At 43.8% G+C, this 20,009-nt stretch overlaps 1 protein-coding gene across 2 annotated transcripts in view; it reads right to left on the bottom strand.

Annotated features, from left to right (window-relative positions):
- The window catches only part of TMOD3 (tropomodulin 3), a 66,205-nt gene that overhangs the window by 44,560 nt on the left and 1,636 nt on the right, over positions 1-20,009 (bottom strand). Inside the window, exon 2 of one of the 2 annotated variants that reach the window (XM_040970026.1) lies at positions 10,869-10,872. The exons of the other annotated variant lie outside the window; for it this stretch is intronic. The gene's annotated coding sequence lies outside the window, so the exon portion shown is untranslated. The remainder of the gene's footprint in view (positions 1-10,868; positions 10,873-20,009) is intronic. 2 annotated transcript variants of the gene reach the window in all.

The raw sequence follows: 20,009 nt of genomic DNA, 5'->3' as shown, positions 1-20,009 counted from the left end.
ACTTCAATAATTGTGCTCTTTGTCTACTGGATGAGGCCCATCAGCAAACAGACAGATATTTATCTCCCAAATTAAAAACAAACCTTGCTTTCATTTTACATTCCTCTCCAGAGCAAAGCTCCTTCAAAGACTCCACCTATATCTGGTAGCACTAAACCCTCATCCTCTTAATCTCTCAATTCTCCTACAATTTGGCTTTCATCTCCATGGACACTGATCTTGTCAGCAGCGCCCTGCAAAGTGCCAAGTCCAACTGCCAATGCTCAATCCTCACCCTGAGATACCTGAAGCAACACTTCCTTCATTCGGCTTTGGGGACATCATTTCGTTCTTGCTCTATCCTTGTTTCTCTGCTGCCCTACCTCACTATTCTGCCTCATCTTTATATGTTGGCATGACTCCAGGACTTAAGTCCTTTGACAGATTCTCTTCTTTGATCATTCCATATACTGACAATTCTTTCTAATTTGGACTTCTCTCCTGAAATCCACACTTCAGCAGTCTGGCACTCTTAGCACAGACACGTGCATCCCACATCAGAGTGCTTGGGTTTGAGTTCTGGTTCTGTATTGGATTCCAACTTCCTGCTAATGTGCACCCTCACAGCCAACAGCTCAAGTACCTGAGTCCCACGTGGGAGTCCCAGAAGGAGTTTCTGACTTAGAACTATGCCTGGTCCAACCTTGGCTATTGCAGGCACCTGGGGAGTGAACCAGCAGATGGAAGAGCTGTCACTCTACCTTCCAACCATAAATTTCAATCAATCCATCAACACATCCATATTCTGGCATTAAAAAGAGTAATCCTAAGTATTTTCAGGGGTATGCAGGAACTGGAACTCTTATGAATTGCTGGTGGGGTGCAAACTGATACAACTTTCTCAGCAAACTATCTGGCAGCATCTACCAAAACTAAATGTACCACAATGACACCAATGCTACTCCTAGAAATGACCCAATTGAAAATGACTCAAAAGTCTATCACCAGAAGTTTACACAAATTGTTACATAACAATATCCATATAAGGAAATACTAAGCAATAAAAAGCAACTAATATGCACAGAACAATGAACAAATTTCAAGCATTGAGAGAAATTTTACAAGGCTAGACATAAAATAACACATATTATATCTTTTCACTTATATGAAATTCATAAACAGGTAAAATTAATCCATGGTAATAGGAGTCAGAATACCTACTGGGGAAAAGGGTGCTTAGGGAACATTTCAGGCTGATAAAAAACATTCTGCATTATTGAACTGGATGGAAGTTGTACAAGGATATACATAGAAAATTTATCTAACTGTACATTTAAGATTTTCTTGCTTCATTATGCCATGTAGCAAAAAACTGTTTAAATATATACTTGCTCTATACAAATAATTACTTGTATTTTGTACTAAAAATTACACAAGGTTTCCATGACGTGGGAACGACTGTTTTTCCCAAAGCTCTAGTAAGCAGGCAGCCACCAAGAACCGACCAACAATTTGTCCCTGCACACCTGCCAATCACTGTCAGCCTCTCACAACCAAGGCCACCTGGTGAGGAGCGTAAAAAGCTCTCTTGCTGCCAGGCTTCTTCAGATGATGTCAGACTACTACAGCCCCCAAAAGTTGGCCAATCTCAAAGTTCCACAAATCCCCAAACACAAAATGGGCCTACCCTTCTTAGAAAAACTGCCTGGCAGGCACAGCTCTTCCTTTTTAGAGTATTAAATTCAGTTCTGGGCCCGGCATGATAATGTAGCAGTTAAAGTCCTCACCTTAAACGCGTTGGGATCCCATCTGGGTGCCAGTTCTAATCCCTGCTGCCCTGCTTCCCATCCAACTCCCTGCTTGTGGTCTGGGAAAGCAGTCAAGGACAGCCCAAAGCTTTGGGACCCTGCACCCATGTGGGAGACCTGAAAGAAGTTTCTGGCTCCTGGCTTTGGATCGGCATAGCACCAGCCGTTGTGGTCACTTGGGGAGTGAATCAACGGATGGAAGATCTTCCTCTCTGCATATCTGACTTTGCAATAAAAAAATAAATAAATCTTTCAAAAAATTCAGTTCTGCCTTTTTTTTGTCTCAAATACTAACTAGTAGTCTCATTATCCTTTCATACTGAAGAAAACTTTTAGTAATCACATGTTTATTTTTTTTTAAAGATTTATTTTTATTATTTTTTTTATTGGAAAGGCGGATATACAGAGAGGAGAGACAGACAGGAAGATCCCCCGTCCGATGATTCACTCTCCAAGTGAGTGCAACGGCCCATGCAATGCCGATCCGAAGCCAGGAGCCTCTTCCAGGTCTCCCATGTGGGTGCAGGGTCCCAAAGCTTTGGGCCGTCCTCGACTGCTTTCCCAGCCACAAGCAGGGAGCTGGATGGGAAGTGGGGCTGCCGGGGATAGAACCGGCGCCCATATGGGATCCCGGGCGTGCAAGACGAGGACCTTAACCACTGTGCCACCACGCTGGGCCCACATATGTTTATTTTTAAAATAAAAACATTTCCATGTTGATACATAATTATGTGATGATAGTTAGCATCAAAATGTTCTTTCTAGGATAAATATCCAAGCAATATTTTGAGCTGGCCATGGTGTACTACGTAATTGCCTAAGTCTGCTTTAATTTACTTTGGTTAAAAAAAACAAAAAAGAACAAAAAAAATTTTCTTTCTTTTTTTTTTTTGGACCTGGCTTCAGAATTAATCTGGAAACAATGTTAAACAAGTTATATTTGCTTGGCGATTTTAACATTTAAAGCATTTAAATGTGCTCTTAATTTGAGACTTGAATTTTATCCCTGCTGGTCTGAGGTATATTCACATTGATGGAGAAGGCTGAGGTAAAGAAAATCATCTATTAAAAAAAAAGGGGGCCCGGCGCGGTGGTGCAAGTCATTAAGGTCCTCACCTTGCACATCCGGGATCCCATATGGGCACCGGTTCTATCCCCGGCAGCCCCGCTTCCCTTCCAGCTCCCTGCCTGTGGCCTGGGAAAGCAGTCGAGGACGGCCCAAAGCTTTGGGACCCTGCGCACGCGTGGGAGACCCAGAAGAGTCTCCTGGCTTCGGATCGGCATTGCATGGGCCGTTGCGCTCACTTGGGGAGTGAATCATCGGGCGGAAGATCTTCCTCTCTGTCTCTCCTCTCTATATATCCGCCTTTCCAATAAAAAAATAATAAAAATAAATCTTTAAAAAAAAAAGAAAAAAAGAAAAAAAAGAAAAACATTACATACTTATCTTGGGATTCACAAAGCAAGGTCCAGTGCGAGTACACCAGGGACAGCAGGTGACAGATTCCTCAACTGCAAGTAAGTTTTAAGACTCTGAAGGTTGCTTCCTTCTCAAATAAGTTAACGGCTCTGAATACTACTAATTCTAACATCTATGACAAAAACATCCAAAGGTGGGTATTTTATAAACAATGGAAATTACATTTCTTACAGTTCTGGAGGTGGAAGTCCCAGGCTAAGAAACCCGCAGATTTAGAGAACGGTGAGCACCTGCTTTCCAGTTCTTTTGTAGCGCAGCCTTCTAGCTGTCCCTTGCGTGTTAGAAGAGGTGAGGCGGCTCTCTAATGACTCATTTCTACAAGCAAGCCCTGATCCCATCTGTGAGAGCTCCGCCCTCATGGCCTAATTCTTTCCCAAGGCCCAACCTTGGAATATACTCATACTGCTGATTAGGTTTCAACTTTTTAATTTTGGTGGGGTGGGGAGGCAGTCAGGCACCCACATTCAAACCATTCAAACCACAGTAGTCTACCAGATCTAAAGCCCTGTGCATTCAGTACTGACTTTCAGAAGCAAATTTTTTTTATTTTAGCTATAGATAATTATAGCTTATAGTAAATATAAGTTTTACTTAAATACATTGGATGCTAAAACTATCTTTCTGTTTGGTCCACAGAACACAACAAAGCCTAACAGGTACTTCAGATAATTACTTTTAGGCGGTTCTTTCGACCCAGATGTGGGCAAATCTGAGGGAGCTGCTTTGCCCACAGAAGTCTGAGAAAATGGCAGCTGATTACTTGGTTTAACAGCTGCATGGAAACTAACCGACCCAAGAATTAGATGAGCTATGTAACCCTGTCTTTCCTGCCTTTATGACTGAAGCCATCTTGAATTTTTTTCAAATGTCACCTAAAGATTCCAAAAAATAAAGAAAATAAAGTCTGAGGTCTGCAAAGTAGCCCAAAAAACTCACGAGAGCCAGAACAGAGAACAGATTTAATCCAAAACAGAAGACTGAGAAAAATCTTAAAAGTAGAAAACAGATAATTTCTGTAATTGCTGCAAGAAAATGCTTAGTACATTACTCACAGTACTTCAAAAACAATCTTTTCAAAGACCCCACGGAGAGCCTGGCCGGCTCCCACATGAGCCACAAGCAGCACAGCACCTCACACTGCATCGTACCTTCTCTTCTCTTCTTGGGGGGTGTGGCAATACAGCAATGAGAAGTAATCTACTAGAATTCCAAAATAGTCACACCCTTCTTTCTATATCCAGTTTCTCAGTACCAAATCCAAATGTCCCCAGTCCTTTTTTTTTTTCTATTTGTTTGTTTAATAATTTGAGTAGACCAGGAAATGTTGAAGCTTTTCTAAAAGATGTTGCAAACTCAAAATCTTAAAAAAGAAATGACATCATGCGAACAAGTTTCTCAGGGTAGTAAGGTTACAAAGCTCTTTATCTCAGCTGGTAAACCTGAGAAAAGTTTCTTCTGGGGATAAAATCAAACATGATACGAGAAGGCTTGCCGTAAAGGCCTATCAGTGTTCAGCCATCAATCAAAATGCTGAATCCATGCCAAGTGCACAATGGAGAGATTGACCTGAAGGTTTTTTCTCGCCCCACTCCCTGCTAAAGGGAAGTAATGCTATGACTCACTCTTCCTCTCACAAGAATTTTCTAAGTCCACAAAGTTAGTAAGCAATAAGTTATGAACAAATCTAAAACAAACTAAACTAGGCCTGAATCATGCCAAAGAGCAAGATGCATTTACCCAGTAAACAGAAGGTGGTATCTTTCCTGTTTCATTCCTTTCGAAATTTCCTGGACTTCAGCCCAGCTTTAAAATTTTTCTTTAAGGGCCCGGCGCGGTGGTGCAAGTGGTTAAAGGTCCTCGCCTTGCACGCCCGGGATCCCATATGGGCGCCGGTTCTAATCCCGGCAGCCCCGCTTCCCATCCAGCTCCCTGCCTGTGGCCTGGGAAGGCAGTCGAGGACGGCCCAAAGCCTTGGGACCCTGCACCCGCGTGGGAGACCCGGAAGAGGCTCCTGGCTTCGGATCGGCATAGCATCGGCCGTTGCGCTCACTTGGGGAGTGAATCATAGGACGGAAGATCTTCCTCTCTGTCTCTCCTCTCTGTATATCTGCCTTTCCAATAAAAAAAAATAATAAAAATAAATCTTTAAAAAAAAATTTCTCTTTAGGCAGAACCTTTGAATTCTGAAACATTCTCCCTTTTAAATTCTACCAGTCTTCACATATTCAAATTAATGTATGTTTGTATGCATGTACAGGAAGGGCGTTAGATTGGGAAAGGAAGGGGACTGCAGGAATGAAAGGAAGAGTCAGAAAACTACACACAGCAGGTCCTTGTTTTCTCCTACCTATATAAATGGTTCTCAATGGGTCCAGCACCATGGCGCAGTGGTTAAGGTCCTCGCCTTGAACGCCCGGGATCCCATATAGGCGCCGGTTCTAATCCCGGCGGACCCACTTCCCATCCAGCTCCCTGCTTGTGGCCCAGGAAAGCAGTCGAGGACGGCCCAAGGCCTTGGAACCCTGCACCCGCGTGGGAGACCCGGAAGAGGTTCGTGGATCCTGGCTTCGGATCAGCATAGCATCGGCCGTTGCGCTCACTTGGGGAGTGAATCATAGGACAGAAGATCTTCCTCTCTGTCTCTCCTCTCCTGCCTTTCCAATAAAAAAAAAATGGTTCTCAAACTAGAACTGTAGCACATGCAATAATGTGACACCAATGGCACAAAATATACTTAGTTGTATATTTAATATTTAACCTGGCTACAACACTTGATACTATTTGCTTTCTTTCAATATCCTATTGGTGTCTTAGAATCTACAACAGTGATGCCCAACTCAAAAGTTAAATCCAAGGCCTGGCGCAACGGCCTAGCAGTTAAAGTCCTTGTCTTGAACTTGCTGGGATCCCATATGGGAGTCAATTCTAATCCCAGCACCCTGCTTCCCATCCAGCTCCCTGCTTGCAGCTTGGGAAAGCAGTCAAGGACGCCCCAAAGCCTTGGACTCTGCAGCCATATTGGAGACCTAGAAGAAGCTCTGGGCTCCTGGCTTTGGATTGGCTCAACTACAGCTGTTGTGGCCACTTGAAGAGTAAACCAGCAGACAGAAGCTTCCTTTCTTTCTCTCCTCCTCTCTGTATATCTGCCTTTCCAAATAAGTAAATAAATAAACAAATAAATAGTAAATCCTGCCACTTCCAGCCCAACAGGTGCACTGTAAAGTCATGCCCAATGTCTCTTGCTACTCCTTTTTCACATCCAGCCTCTGGCAATGCTATCAACAACTAAACTACAACAAAGACTAAAACACAGCACTGTTCAATTGAAAACGTGTATGTTAAAAACTTTCTAACAAAAAAAAAATGGTTCTAGGAGAATATAAATCTTAAGAACACGTGTCTGAATGAAAATACACACAACTACAGTTAGTAAATACTTGCAGAAATGCTGATCAGCACTTAACTAGCGGGCCCAGCCCGATGGTTGAATGCCTAATCCTCCACTTCCAAGCAATAAGATCTCTTATGAATGCCAGTTCATGTCCTGGCTGCTCCATTTCCCATCCAGCTCCCTGCTGGTGGCCTGGGAAAACAGTAGAGGAAGGGCCAAACACTTGGGACCCACACCCATATGAGAGACTCAGAAGAAGCCCCTGGCTCCTTGCTTCGGATAGGCTCAGCTCCAGCCACTACAGCCACCCAGAGGGTGAACCACCTGGAGAGATCTTTTTCTTTGTCTCTCCTTCTTTCAGGAAATCTACCTTTCCAATGAAAATAAATAAATCTTTAAAAAAAAAAAAGTAGGGCCCGGCGCGGTGGCGCAGTGGTTAAGGTCCACGCCCTGCACGCCCGGGATCCCATATGGGTGCCAGTTCTAATCCCGGCGGCCCTTCTTCCTTTCCAGCTCCCTGCCTGTGGCCTGGGAAAGCAGTCGAGGACGGCCCAAAGCTTTGGGACCCTGCACCCACGTGGGAGACCTGGAAGAGACTCCTGGCTTCGGATTGGCATAGCATCGCGCTCACTTGGGGAGTGAATCATCGGACAGAAGATCTTCCTCTCTGTCTCTCCTCTCTGTATATCCGCCTTTCCAATAAAAATTTGAAAAAAAAAAAAAAAAGTAAGCAACTATGCTGGCATAATGGTATAGTTCCCAGATTTGGCATTAACCAGACCCAGAATGTCCACTAGCTATTGCCTACTTTTGTTGCAGCACCTCAACAGTTGCTTAGGTACAAGGCAACCTAGCTGCCTACAGCTGGGGCTTACAGGTTTTATTATTATTATTATTATTATTATTATTTAAAAGCTAGATTATCTATCTCTAGTTCCTCTCCTTTTCTAGAAAGACACCATCTCTGCCTTTTCATGGAGGCTTTAGGAATATTCCAAAGCCCTTCTCTAACATCTGTAACTGACTATTTAAATACCTAGCTGAATTCAATTATCACAGGAAGAGAAAAAAAAAATAAAACACCCAAAGAAAACTAGAATTCTTGGGGGGAAAAGTCTAGCACTTAGCTCAAAGCATGGGACTGAGGTTCAGCAGATCTGTGGATTTCAGGGTTCCTGTTCAGCCCGAATACGGCACTGGTCCTGAAGATACTCCTCCACGCACAGGACACAGCCGACAACGCAGCCTCTCCCAGTGAGCACAGAGCCTGCCCAGTGATGCCCACGACCAACAGATGGGAACTGGCAAACACATGAAAACTGCTGGCTTTATCCCTTGCCCTGACAGGCTCTAAGAACTAATAGTCCACAATCTTAAGAAAACATCAATTAAGCCATTTATTCTTGCGAAAAAAAGCTACTTTTTTTGTTGTTGTTGTTACTGCCAAGATGAACAATGCATTAAGTAGAAAGCGAAAATAGGAAAGCTGGATCATGCCAGATAAGCACACACATACAAAATAATTTAAATTGCTTCAGGAAGTGACTTGAAAAAACAGAACCAGATAGATTTTAAAAAATGAGAAAAGCAATGAAATGAGCCATGGGTCAAATTTTTCAGTACTAGAAAAAAAAACAGCTAAAATGGTATAACTATATTAATAAATGCTTTCCTGGAAACTCACCATGTAAAGCAAATTCCTACACAGTCCATTTTCTATTTTCCCACTGTTATTCATAATAGAATCTGAAATGTCTCTATGAAAACATGAATCTTCAATACATCATAAATCATAAGAATGAGTGCAAAAACCTTTACTCATAAATTTTAACAGTAAAGATACTTAAGTATTCGTTTCTATCTTGATTTTTACTTAATTCTTTTTAAAAGTAGCTAACATCTTTTAATTTCAGTTTGATTTTATAATAAAAACTCTCAGTAGTACTTGCGTGTACTAGAAAAAAAATTGTCAACTAAAGAAAACGGGTTGGGAAGATGGATTTGGAATTTAGGAGAAAAGCCTTTGGGAAATGTATCTCTTTAAGGCTGTACCTTAAGGTGAAATTCTGAGGAATTTTTTGAATTATTTATTCACAGCCATTTCTCACATTTGGTCCACTTTTCTCTATTTACAGCAAGAAAGTCTTTTAACAAAAGACCCCTATGTTCCCTCTGAATCCAAACACTCAGCTTTTAAAAACAAATGCCTTGAGAATAACTTTTAAAGTATCTACAGAAACCAGAGACCAACTGGACAGCTGGCAGAGTGCTCACTCAGTGCTCAGCCCATATCCAGTTTTATGTCACATATATTTGACAGATTTTAATTTAGGGGTCAATTAAATCATGTTGCATTTTCATGCTATGTATGAAAAAGACTTGAATTATGCATGCCACATCCAGGAAGTAGCAAACACTGCTTTGGCAGGGAAAAAAAAAAAAGACCAATTAACTGTCAAACAGTCCAATTAAAAAAATGTTAGAACATTAATTTTTTAGAAAACCAACAATCTATGAAATTAATAGCAGAAACTCTTAAAGAGATATGTAATTATATATTCTCCCACAGCTTGGGACCAAAGGTCCTATTTAATTGAAACTCTGAAACTGGGACTGAAGCCAACTTTGGGGTGTTTTTTCCTCAAGATCTTTTCCCTAAGGAAACATCATGAGAAACAAAAGGTCTTCAAAGCCTTATATCGGGGCACCCTGTCTCTTCCCACGAAAGGTTCCAGGATCTACAGAAACTTCTGGAATCTCACAGAGAGCAAATAAAAACACACTGCTTTATCCAACCTCTTTCCCAGGCTCCAAACCACTTGCCTGTTCTGACTCGAAGCTCTTCTCTTCCTGATTTAAGGCATCTTGCCCAGAGACCTGAAGTTATTAACATTTCACATCTTAAGAATTGTGCTGGGACCACCGTGCGATGACGCAATGGCTAAATCCTCACCTTGCAACCATAGGGATCCAACATGGATGCTGTTTCAAGTTCCACCTGCTCCCCCTTTCCATCCAGCTCAGTGCTTAAGGCCTGAAAAGCAGTACAACATGGCCCTACGCCTTGGGACCCTGCACCTGTGTGGCAGACCAGGAAGAAGTTCCTGGAGGGCCCGGCATGGTGGCCTAGCGGCTAAAGTCCTCACCTTCCATGCACCAGGATCCCATATGGGCACCGGTTCTAATCCCAGCAGCTCCACTTCCCATCCAGCTCCCTGCTTGTGGCCTGGGAAAGCAGTTGAGGATGGCCCAAAGCCTTGGGACCCTGAACTCGCGTGGGAGACCTGGCTCCTGACTTCAGACTGCCACAGTTCTGGACACTGCAGTCACTTGGGGAGTGAATCATTGGACAGAAGATCTTCCTCTGTTTCTGCTCCTCTGTGTGTATCTATCTGACTTTGCAATAAAAATAAATTAATCTAGGGCCCGGCATGGTGGCGCAGTGGTTAAGGTCCTCGCTTTGGGCATGCCTGGGATCCCACATGGGCGCCGGTTCTAATCCCGGCAGCCCCACTTCCCATCCTGCTCCCTGCCTGTGGCCCGGGAAGGCAGTCAAGGATGGCCCAAGGCTTTGGGACCCTGCACCTGCGCGGGAGACCCAGAAGAGGCTCCTGGCTTCGGATTGGCATAGCATCGACCGTCGCGCTCACTTGGGGAGTGAATCATCAGACGGAAGATCTTCCTCTCTGTCTCTCCTCTCTGTATATCCGCCTTTCCAATAAAAATAAAATAAATCTTTAAAATTAATTAATTAATTAATCTAAACAAAGAAACAAACAAACAAAACCAGAAGTTCCTGGCTTCTGATCACCTCAGCTCTAGCTACTATAGCTATTCAGGGAGTGAGCCAGCGGACTGAGGGTCTTTCTCTCTGTCTCTCCTTTTTTCTGTAAATATGATCTGCCTTTCCAATAAAAATAAATAAATCTTTTTTTAAAAAATTGGGCCCAGCACGGTGGCCTAGTGGCTTAAGTCTTTGCCTTGTATGTTCTGGGATCCCATATGGGCACTGGTTCTAATCCCGGTGACCCTGCTTCCCATCCAGCTCCCTGCTTGTGGCCTGGAAAAGCAGTTGAGGATGACCCGAAGCCTGGGGATCCTGCATCCACCCAGGAGACCTGGGGGAAGTTCCTGGCTCCTGACATCTGACCAGCTGCTGTGGTCACTTAGGGAGTGAAGATCCTCTCTGTCTCTCCTCCTCTATGTATACCTGACTTTGAAATAAAAATAAATAAAACTTTAAAAAAAAACTGTGTCTTGGGTTTTTGACACGTTCTGTTCTCCCACTTGCTGGGGCAATGAAGCTGACTTCTTTACGGCTTCACTTTCATGTCACTGCCTCTCTTGTCTCCTACAATGCTGTACCATTCTCTTCAACAATTCTGCTTATACTCTTATCCCTAAGTGGCATTTTTCCATTCAACCCAAACCATACAATCTGATGACTGGCTCCAGTCCAACCTCTCCAAAGCCTTTCCTCCCTCTTCTTTGTCCATGGTTGTCTCTGCTCCCCTCTAAAGGCCAACAGTGCTCTAGTTGTGACCCACCACGCAGCCCCTCCATCTGACAGTTTGATGCCCCCAGCACCCCAGCTGCCACGAAGGCCTGCTCCTCAGTGGATGAGGCCTACACTCCCATACAGCTTTAGAGACACAGGACACCTGCAACTTTCGGGATAACACTAGTATTACTCTAGTATTACTCTAATCAACTTCATGGGCCTGGAGACTCATCAGCTTTGTTATCACAAGTTAATTACAGATGAATAGGAAAGTGTGGCTACAATAGGTAACTAAGGAAGTACAAGCCTACAATTTGCATAATACATCTGGAATTCCAAACTGGGGAGTTTGGGAATATAATACCAACCAAAACAATTTGGCAAACCCCCAGGGTTATGATATAGTCTCACCAGGTGAGTTAAAAAGCTGTACTGAATACCCAAGAAGAGGGAATAAACTGAGCTCTTCCCATTCAAATGTAGGACAAAAGGGAACCAGTTCTTGAAGAAAATGGCACTGTTTCCCACCTGGACCCTGCGTCCCACAAGTGTGATGAGACGTGACAGACTGAACAGTGGAACCAATCACCAGGACATGGAGCACAGGGAAACAGCCACACTGTAGCTGGAAGCACAATGCACAGTTGAACTTGGGAAGACAGGGGAAAGGGCAAAATAACTATCTTATAGACTAAAACCAGCGCTCAGGAGTTTCTGCTAGGAAAAGCAATTTGATATGCATATCATAGAGCTACACACTTAAAGTGGAGTTTTTAAAATTGTTAAAAATACACACACAACTCAGTGACTTGGAGAATTTCAGCAGCTCAGTGAGGTGGACATATTCACAGGTTTCAAAAAAGAAAAACCAAGACCTCTGGCCCAAAAGTGGAAATTTGTCATAATATTATATCACTATAGATCATCTTTGGAAAAAAAAATATATACATACATCCCCAAAAAATCCACACACCATAAAAAAAAAAAAAAAAACTACTAAACTAATGAGAACCATACAGCTAGTGTGTGGAATGGTTTCTGGGAAAGAGGTGGGCAGGGGTGGAGGTGGAAAGAAAAACAGAATAATGTTTAAGACTGGTGAGAAGAAAGCAGAACTGATGAAAGGAGGGAAGTGTTAAAAATCATTGCTATTGGTCAAGATGCTTGGTTCACTGTCCTTATGGTGTAAGGTCTGTTCTGGCACAAGTTCTTCAAAAGGGAGCTAAAGGGATGTCTCCTCTAACAGGGAAATTCCCTCCTCTAAATGAGGGAAATCAATCGAGAAGCAAAAGTAGTTTCATTTTTAAGATTCATTAATATGAAAGGCAGAGTTACAGAGAAAGAGACAGACATCTTCCACCCGCCTGTTCACTCCCCAGATGGCTGCAATGGGCAGGACTGAGCCAGGCCAAAACCAGGTATATTCAGGTCTCCCAGGTAGGTGGCAGAGGCCCAAGCACTTGGGTCACCTTCACCTGCTTTCCCAAGCTCATTAGCAAGTAGCCAGGTTGGAAGTAGAACAGCTGGGCCCAGCGGCGTGGCCTAGCAGCTAAAGTCCTTGCCTTCAACGCACCAGGATCCCATATAGACGCTGGTTCTAATCCCAGCAGCCCCACTTCCCATCCAGGTCCCTGCTTGTGGCCTGGGAAAGCAGTCGAGGATGGCCCAGAGCCTTGGGACCCTGAACCCGTGTGGGAGACCTGGAAGCATCTCCTGGCTCCTGGCTTTGAATCAGTACAGCACCGGCCATTGCGGGCACTTGGAGAGTGAATCAGTGGCTGGAAGATCTTCTCTATCTCTCCTCCTTTGTGTATATCCAACTTTGTAATAAAAATAAATAAATCTCAAAAAAAAAAAAAAAAAGAAATGGAACAGCTGGTACTTGAATCTGCATTCACAAAATGTCAGAATAGCCCAACCCAAGTCTTCGTACCACAATGCTGGCCCCAGCAACCTCATTTGAGGCAGAGCCTGGTTGAAGCCTGGTTCTGCTTCTCATTCCAGCTTCCTGCTTCCTGTGAATGCTTACTCTGGGAAGCAGCAGGTGACAGCTTAAGGAATTTGCTAGTTGCCATCCATGTGGGAGACCTAGATGCAGTTCCCAGCTCCTAGCTTCAATATGACCCAGGCCAGCCTGTTGAGGGCATTTGGGAGATAATGCAAGATTTCTCTATGCCACCACCCTCAAAAAAAATTAATATTCTGAAATGGAACAGAGGCAGAGAAAGCTGCAAAGAATCCATGCGAGCTCCAGAGCAAAGCACAGGGGCTCTCCAAGAGCCGGTTCTGGGTTCCAACTGTAGTTTATTTCGAGAGCCCTTGTAACAATAGTAACCCAATGTAACTTCCAGCCTTGATACCAGAGTAAACTGGCCTAAGTGGGTTGGTGTTCCCTGAGCGCTGAGAACCTTGACTAATACATTCTATTTGGGAAAAGGAAACAAGCACACAAAGCTATTTTTAAAAATCAATACAACTAACTGCCAAAACAATGGAACAAACTATTAGTGCTAAAGAAGTCCAGAGATCACGGCCAGTGTGGTCTGGAAAGCAGAAAACACCAGATGGAGGGGCCAGAAGTCTACACTAAGAGGCCCATGCACAGGGATGGGGGTCAGAGCAGGAGCCTGGGAAAGGAGAAGGAGTGACCTTCACACTGTGTCACAGCAAAGCAGGACATTTCCACGCTGTTCTACCTCCAGCCCTTGAACCCCTGCTCGATTTGTTTTGTATCTTTCGGGGACCAGTTCTGACAACTGAAAAAACTTCCACGGTGTCCCCATTAAAGGAATTATGGACAAGAACTAAGGTTTGGCGCACTTTTAAAAAAAGAAAAAAAAAAAAAAAAAGAGGATGTGGTGTCCTCTAAGGCAGGAAGGTGGGCACAGGAGCTGACTGCAGTGGCAAGGGCTGTTCTAGGAAAGCCAGTGGCTGTACCCAGCCTCCCTACGCCCCTGGGATGTCAACTGAGGTCCTAGGAGGGGTGTAAGTGAGAGTTAGACAAGGAGCTGCAGAAGCTGTTGCAGAGGTGAATCCACACAGGTTTGCTGCCATTTTCATAATCTGTCTCCAAGAAATTTTGTAGATTTTAGGGAAACAGACGGGAGGGACTTGACTTTGAAATAATCACATACCTGTTATTTTCAATCAAATTAGACCTCCTCCCACTCCCTTCAACATGTCTAGAACCCCAGTGGGAAAATTAAAGAAAATAACAACAAGCAGTTCTTTAAGAATACTAACTTGGGTTAATAATAGTCCACTAAGAATGAAAATAAATAAATCCTTGAGTTGCAACCAATCTTATAATGCTTGTCCTTGGGTAAGGGCCATGTGACTGTAACCCATACTTATTACATATGCTAGCTACATATTCATGGAGCCTCCTCTCCCTGCAAATGGTATGCATATCAAAGGAATAGTTCCTAACAATGCCTCATTATGGTTATAATACTACATTCAAAGAGCCAAAGTGTCTTGCTAGTTATAATTTTCCAAGTGGAAATTCCCTACTGTTTATTGATATTCTGTTCAAAGGAACTGCTAGTCAATAGGCTAGAGAACTACAAACCTTACTTACAAGTCAACATACATATTAGGCAATTGCTTCTGCTTAAAAAATAAAAAGAAAGCTGCAGGAAGTACTTATGAATGTCAGGAAAGTACACTTTACATACACCCATCATTTTCTCCTAGTTTGGCAGACACACTCCAGGAATTGTGCTCATCTGCATGTACTGACAGTGATGTCAGTACTCAGATAAGCCCAGAAGCTGTTTATTTGTCAAGGGTTATCACTGTGTATCAGTTACTATAGACTGTAAGTTTGTCTAGGTGCTTGTGCTCCTGCCTCAGTGAGTGGGTGTGGGTGTTTCAGCCTTTGGTATACCTGAGGGAGTGCATCTCCTTACAGGTCAGGTCTCCTCTGCAAGAACCCTGCAGTATTCCCGTTAGTTCTCAGATGGGTATGTCACATACAAAGGTGAAAAGAGCACATACTCATCACAGGATGTGTCCAGAACAGGAATCTACTGTCTGCAGGCAGTGGCTCAGTGGTTGCCTCAGGCTGCAGGAGATGAGAAGTCACTGCAAATGGGAAAGGTTTCCTTCTAGTGTGTAAAAACCAACTGCGGGGATGGTTGCACCACTCGGCGACTATTCAAAAAATCACTGTAAATGGTGTATTGTACGGCATGTGGATACTTTAATAAAGCTGTTACATATGACAAAGACAGAATTAGAATTAAATCAGTCCTGTATTCCCATAGAAGGGTCTTTGAAAATCACAGCTTTCTCTCCGCTAGAAAAGCCTTGGGATTCAAGGTTCTCCGTCAGTATATTTCCCAGCTGTCTTTTCCATCTCTAATCATGTCTTCATAGCAATGTTGATCAACACAAACAAGATAACATTCACTAACTCAGGGTCACCAAAATACAGTATTCACACCAGAATTACAATAAAATTTTCTTCACAGATTCAAAAGGTCTGTAAGGAATGAGGAAAACAGACTAACAAGAATGGTAACATTCTTTTAAAAGGTAATATTACCATTTTATTGTGTTGCCAGTAAGCAAAACCTAGGAGAAAGAGTGACCAAAACTGTCCTTAGAAATTCTGTCAAGGGGCCACGTGCAATGGCTCAGTGGCAAAATCCTCACCTTCCATGCACCAGGATCCCATACAGATGCTGGTTCTAATCCCAGCAGCTCCACTCCCCATCCAGCTCCCTGCCTGTGGCCTGGGAAAGCAGTCTCCTCCTCTCTATATATAAATCTGACTTTGCAATAAAAATAAACCAAAAAGAAAGAAAAAGAAAAAGTTTGTCTTTGCAGGAGAAAGGGTGAGGACAATGGCGGGAAGTGAAGTGAACCTTTTTTTTTTTTTAAGATTTATTTATTTTTATTACAAAGTCAGATATACAGAGAGGAGCAGAGACAGAGAGGAAGATCTTCCATCTGGTGATTCACTCCCTAAGTGTCTGCAATGGCCGGAACTGAGCTGATCTAAAGCCAGGACCTGGAGCCTCTTCCAGTTATCCCAGGTGGGTGCAGGGTCCCAAGGCTCTGGGCCGTCCTCAACTGCTTTCCCAGGCCACAAGCAGGGACCTGGATGGGAGGTGGAGCTACTGGGATTAGAACTGGTGTCCATATGGGATCCCAGCGAGTTCAAGGCGAGGACTTTAGCCGCTAGGCCACAGTGCTGGGCCCGGGAAGTGAACCTTTTAAGAAAGGTGATCACAACAATAGTTTTCTATCCTGTTTCCGCAGAAGTTCCTTTACCTGGCCAATAGATATACATTCTATTCAATGGTAGTTATATCTCAATTAAAAAACTATAAAAACTACAATTGTTTCAAGATACAGTTATAACGATGGTTTCAGATGACATTCTAGCATACCACACATGCATTTCAATCACTTGCCACGTTAGGTTATTCAGAACTCCATTCTTGGATTAGCATAAATAACATGATGGATTGCAAACACAAAAAGATGTAAGAATGCATGTTCATTTATTTACAATTTTATATAAACAGCAAATTGAATTTGCTTATCTGTAATTTTAATAAGTATCAAAGAGAGTATTACAGTTCTAGTAGAACTTCCTCTTTTCTTTAAAGATTTTGTGCATTAGAAAGGCAGAGTGGAGACCAGCACGTTAGCCTAGCAGCTGAAGTCCTCACCTTGCACATTCAGGGATCCCATTTGGGCACTGGTTCTAACACTGGCAGTCCCACTTCCCATCCAGCTCCCTGCTTGTGGCCTGGGAAAGCAGTCAAGGATGGCCCAAAGCCTTGGGACCCTGCACCCGTGTGGGAGATGTGGAGGAAATTCCGGCTCCTCGATTCGGACTGGCGTAGTTCCAGCCATTATGGTCACTTGGGGAGTGATTCATTGGACAGAAGATCTTCCTCTCTGTATATCTGATTTTGCCATAAAAACAAATGAATCTTAAAAAAGAAAGAAAAGAGGGCCCGGCGCGATGGCATAGTGGTTAAAGTCCTCGCCTTGAACACCCGGGATCCCATATGGGCGCCGGTTCTAATCCCGGCGGCCCGGCTTCCCATCCAGCTCCCTGCCTGTGGCCCAGGAAAGCAGTCGAGGACGGCCCAAAGCTTTGGGACCCAGCACCCGCGCGGGAGACCCGGAAGAGGCTCCTGGCTTCGGATCAGCATAGCATCGGCCTTTGTGCTCACTTGGGGAGTGAATCATCGAATGGAAGATCTTCCTCTCTGTCTCTCCTCTCTGTATATCCGCCTTTCCAATAAAAATAAAATAAATCTTAAAAAAAAAAAGATAAGAAAAAAGAAAAGGCAGAGTGGCCAAAGTCAGGAGCTAGGAACTCTACCAGGGTCTCCCACAGGAGCAGCAGGGGCCCATGGCAATCTTCTGCTGCTTTGCCACATATATCAACAGGGAGTTGGAATCAAAGAAGAGCTGGACTAGGGACTTGAGGTGCTGCAGCAGAGGCTTAACGCATTGTGCAACACAGGTCCCAGCTGTTTTTCTGTACCATGTTCCTCTCCATGTGACTTTATAATTATAAAGGATGTGACATAAAACTGAGCAAGCACATATGCCAAATGTCAGCAAGGAAAGGTGGAGGATGGGAGGATGACAGTGTTGTAACCACCATTACAGCCAGAGGATAATGCCTAACTAACCACCTTCACCCAGGGAGCCCATGCACATTTAAAATTTAATAGCAACTGAAAAGCCCTGGCGTAGCCTGCCAGCTGATTTGATTTTTAAAAGATAGTAACACAGCCCCAATAACAACATCAGCGTACGCCAGTGACACAGAACACCTGCTCACCCTACTTCCCCCTCCTTTTGTACTGGATCCTCAGGTCTGTACCTACCCTCGCAGCACTCGTGCTTAGCCACATCTACTTGCATCTCTGCTGCCTCTGTCCCCCCCAGACACTGTCCAGATAGAGCTGATTTTCATGTAGCCAACTCTTCTCATGTTCCAAATAAAGTAAATTTACAAAATTTGGTGTGCTCCACGTAAATACCTCCAACAGCACAGAGATTTCAGTGTCAGGGAGCAGAGATGAGCAGTGAATGGACTTCATTTCTTCCCCACTCCTCCAACTGCAAAGCATGTCTTCTTAACACCTACCACATGTTTTTATTCCCTACAAATGGCTCCTCCCAGCGCTCCCAGTGGCAGGCAAATACACATGCCTAATCTCAGAGAGTAAGCTTCCAGACAGCAACCTGTCCTCTGCATATTCCCAGCACCTAAGACAGAAGACAGTGCCTTGTAATGGATGGGGTGAAATAGATACTTGTTGAATTACTGAGAATGCAAACAATGGAGAATGGAGGAGAAGAGGAGCAAAGAGCTGAGAGACAGAGCAAGGAGAAAAAACAAGTTGTGAAAGCAACTACCTTTGCTAAACAGGATTATTCTCAAAAACTGAGAGCTGGAAAGTCATGGATATGTACTGAATATGACAGTGATATGCACCAGTCATATTATTATATGACTGTTATTATAACCAGTTTAAAATGCTTCTGAAAAATGCTGACTTGAACGGCAGCATGACAGAGAGGAGATATAAAGAGAGTTTTTTGTTGTTTTTGTTTTACGATTTATTTGCTTTTATTTGAAAGGCAGATTTTACAGAGAGGAGAGACAGAGAAATTTTCCTTTCCCACTGGTTCACTCCCCAAAGGGCAGAGCTGAGCTGAACCAAAGCTAGGAGCCAGGAGCTTCTTCCTGGTTTCCCAAATGATTTAGGGGTCCAAAGTCTTGGGTCATCCTCTGCTGCTTTTCTAGGCCACAAGCAGCGACCTGGATCAGAAGTGGAGCAATTAGGACAGGAACCAACACACATATGGGATGCATACATGTTGTACCACACACTCGCCCCTAAAATATCTGTAAAACTGGGCTGGGCGCGATAGTGTAGTGGTTAAAGTCCTCGCCTTGAACACGCTGAGATCCCATATGGGCACTGGTTCAAATCCTGGCAGCTCCACTTCCCATCCAGCTCCCTGCTTGTGGCCTGGGAAAGCAGTTGAGAACGGTTGGGACCCAGCACCCGCATGGGAGACCTGGAAGAGGCTCCTGGCTTCAAATTGTCACAGCTCCAGTCACTGCAGTAGCTTGGAGAGTGATTAATAGGACGGAAGATCTTCCTCCCTGTCTCTTTTCCTCTCTGTATATCTCTCTGTATATCTGCCTTTCCAATAAAAAAAAAAAAATCTGTAAAATTATCTCCCATCAGGTCAGCCACATGGATGTCCTAAGTTAAACCTTTGCCTACAGCCCCAGTGTCGCATACGGACATGGGTTCAAGTCCCAGCTGCTCCACTTCCCAACCAGCTCTCTGCTAATTGTGCCTGGGAAGGCAGCAAAGAATGGCCCAAGTCCTTGAGCCCCTGCACCCAAGTGGGAACCAGGAAGAAGCTCCTGGCTTTAGCCTTGCCCAACTCTGGCCCTGGTGGCCACTTGGGAAGTGAACCAGTGGATAAAAGATATGTCTCTCCTTCTATCTCTGTAACTCCTACTTCCAAACAAAAATAAATGAATCTCAAAAAAAAAAAAAAAAAGCCTGTCTCTCCACTTTGCCAAGTGTCAGGGACGACAGCAACATCAATCAGACAGACACACAGATTTTAGGACCCCACTCCCAAACTACAAGATCCTGAGTCATTTATACATGCAAAAGTTCAAAAAGCATCACTCCACAACATTCATATCCTTTCTGCAGAACTGCAATTTAAAATGGGCCAGTAGTTGAGACCAAAGACGCTCTGCTTTGAGTGAAATCATCACCTGTAATTGCAAAGGGATTTGACCTGTATGTTTTGAACTTCCGGTGAAATTATTAATTA

This window comes from Ochotona curzoniae, unplaced genomic scaffold (assembly GCF_017591425.1).
Source record: "Ochotona curzoniae isolate NIBS_2020 unplaced genomic scaffold, NIBS_Ocur_1.0 scaffold_4701, whole genome shotgun sequence".
NCBI classification, from domain to species: domain Eukaryota; kingdom Metazoa; phylum Chordata; class Mammalia; order Lagomorpha; family Ochotonidae; genus Ochotona; species Ochotona curzoniae.
Note: the sequence above shows the minus strand (reverse complement) of the source record. Positions and strands in the feature narration are given on the sequence as shown.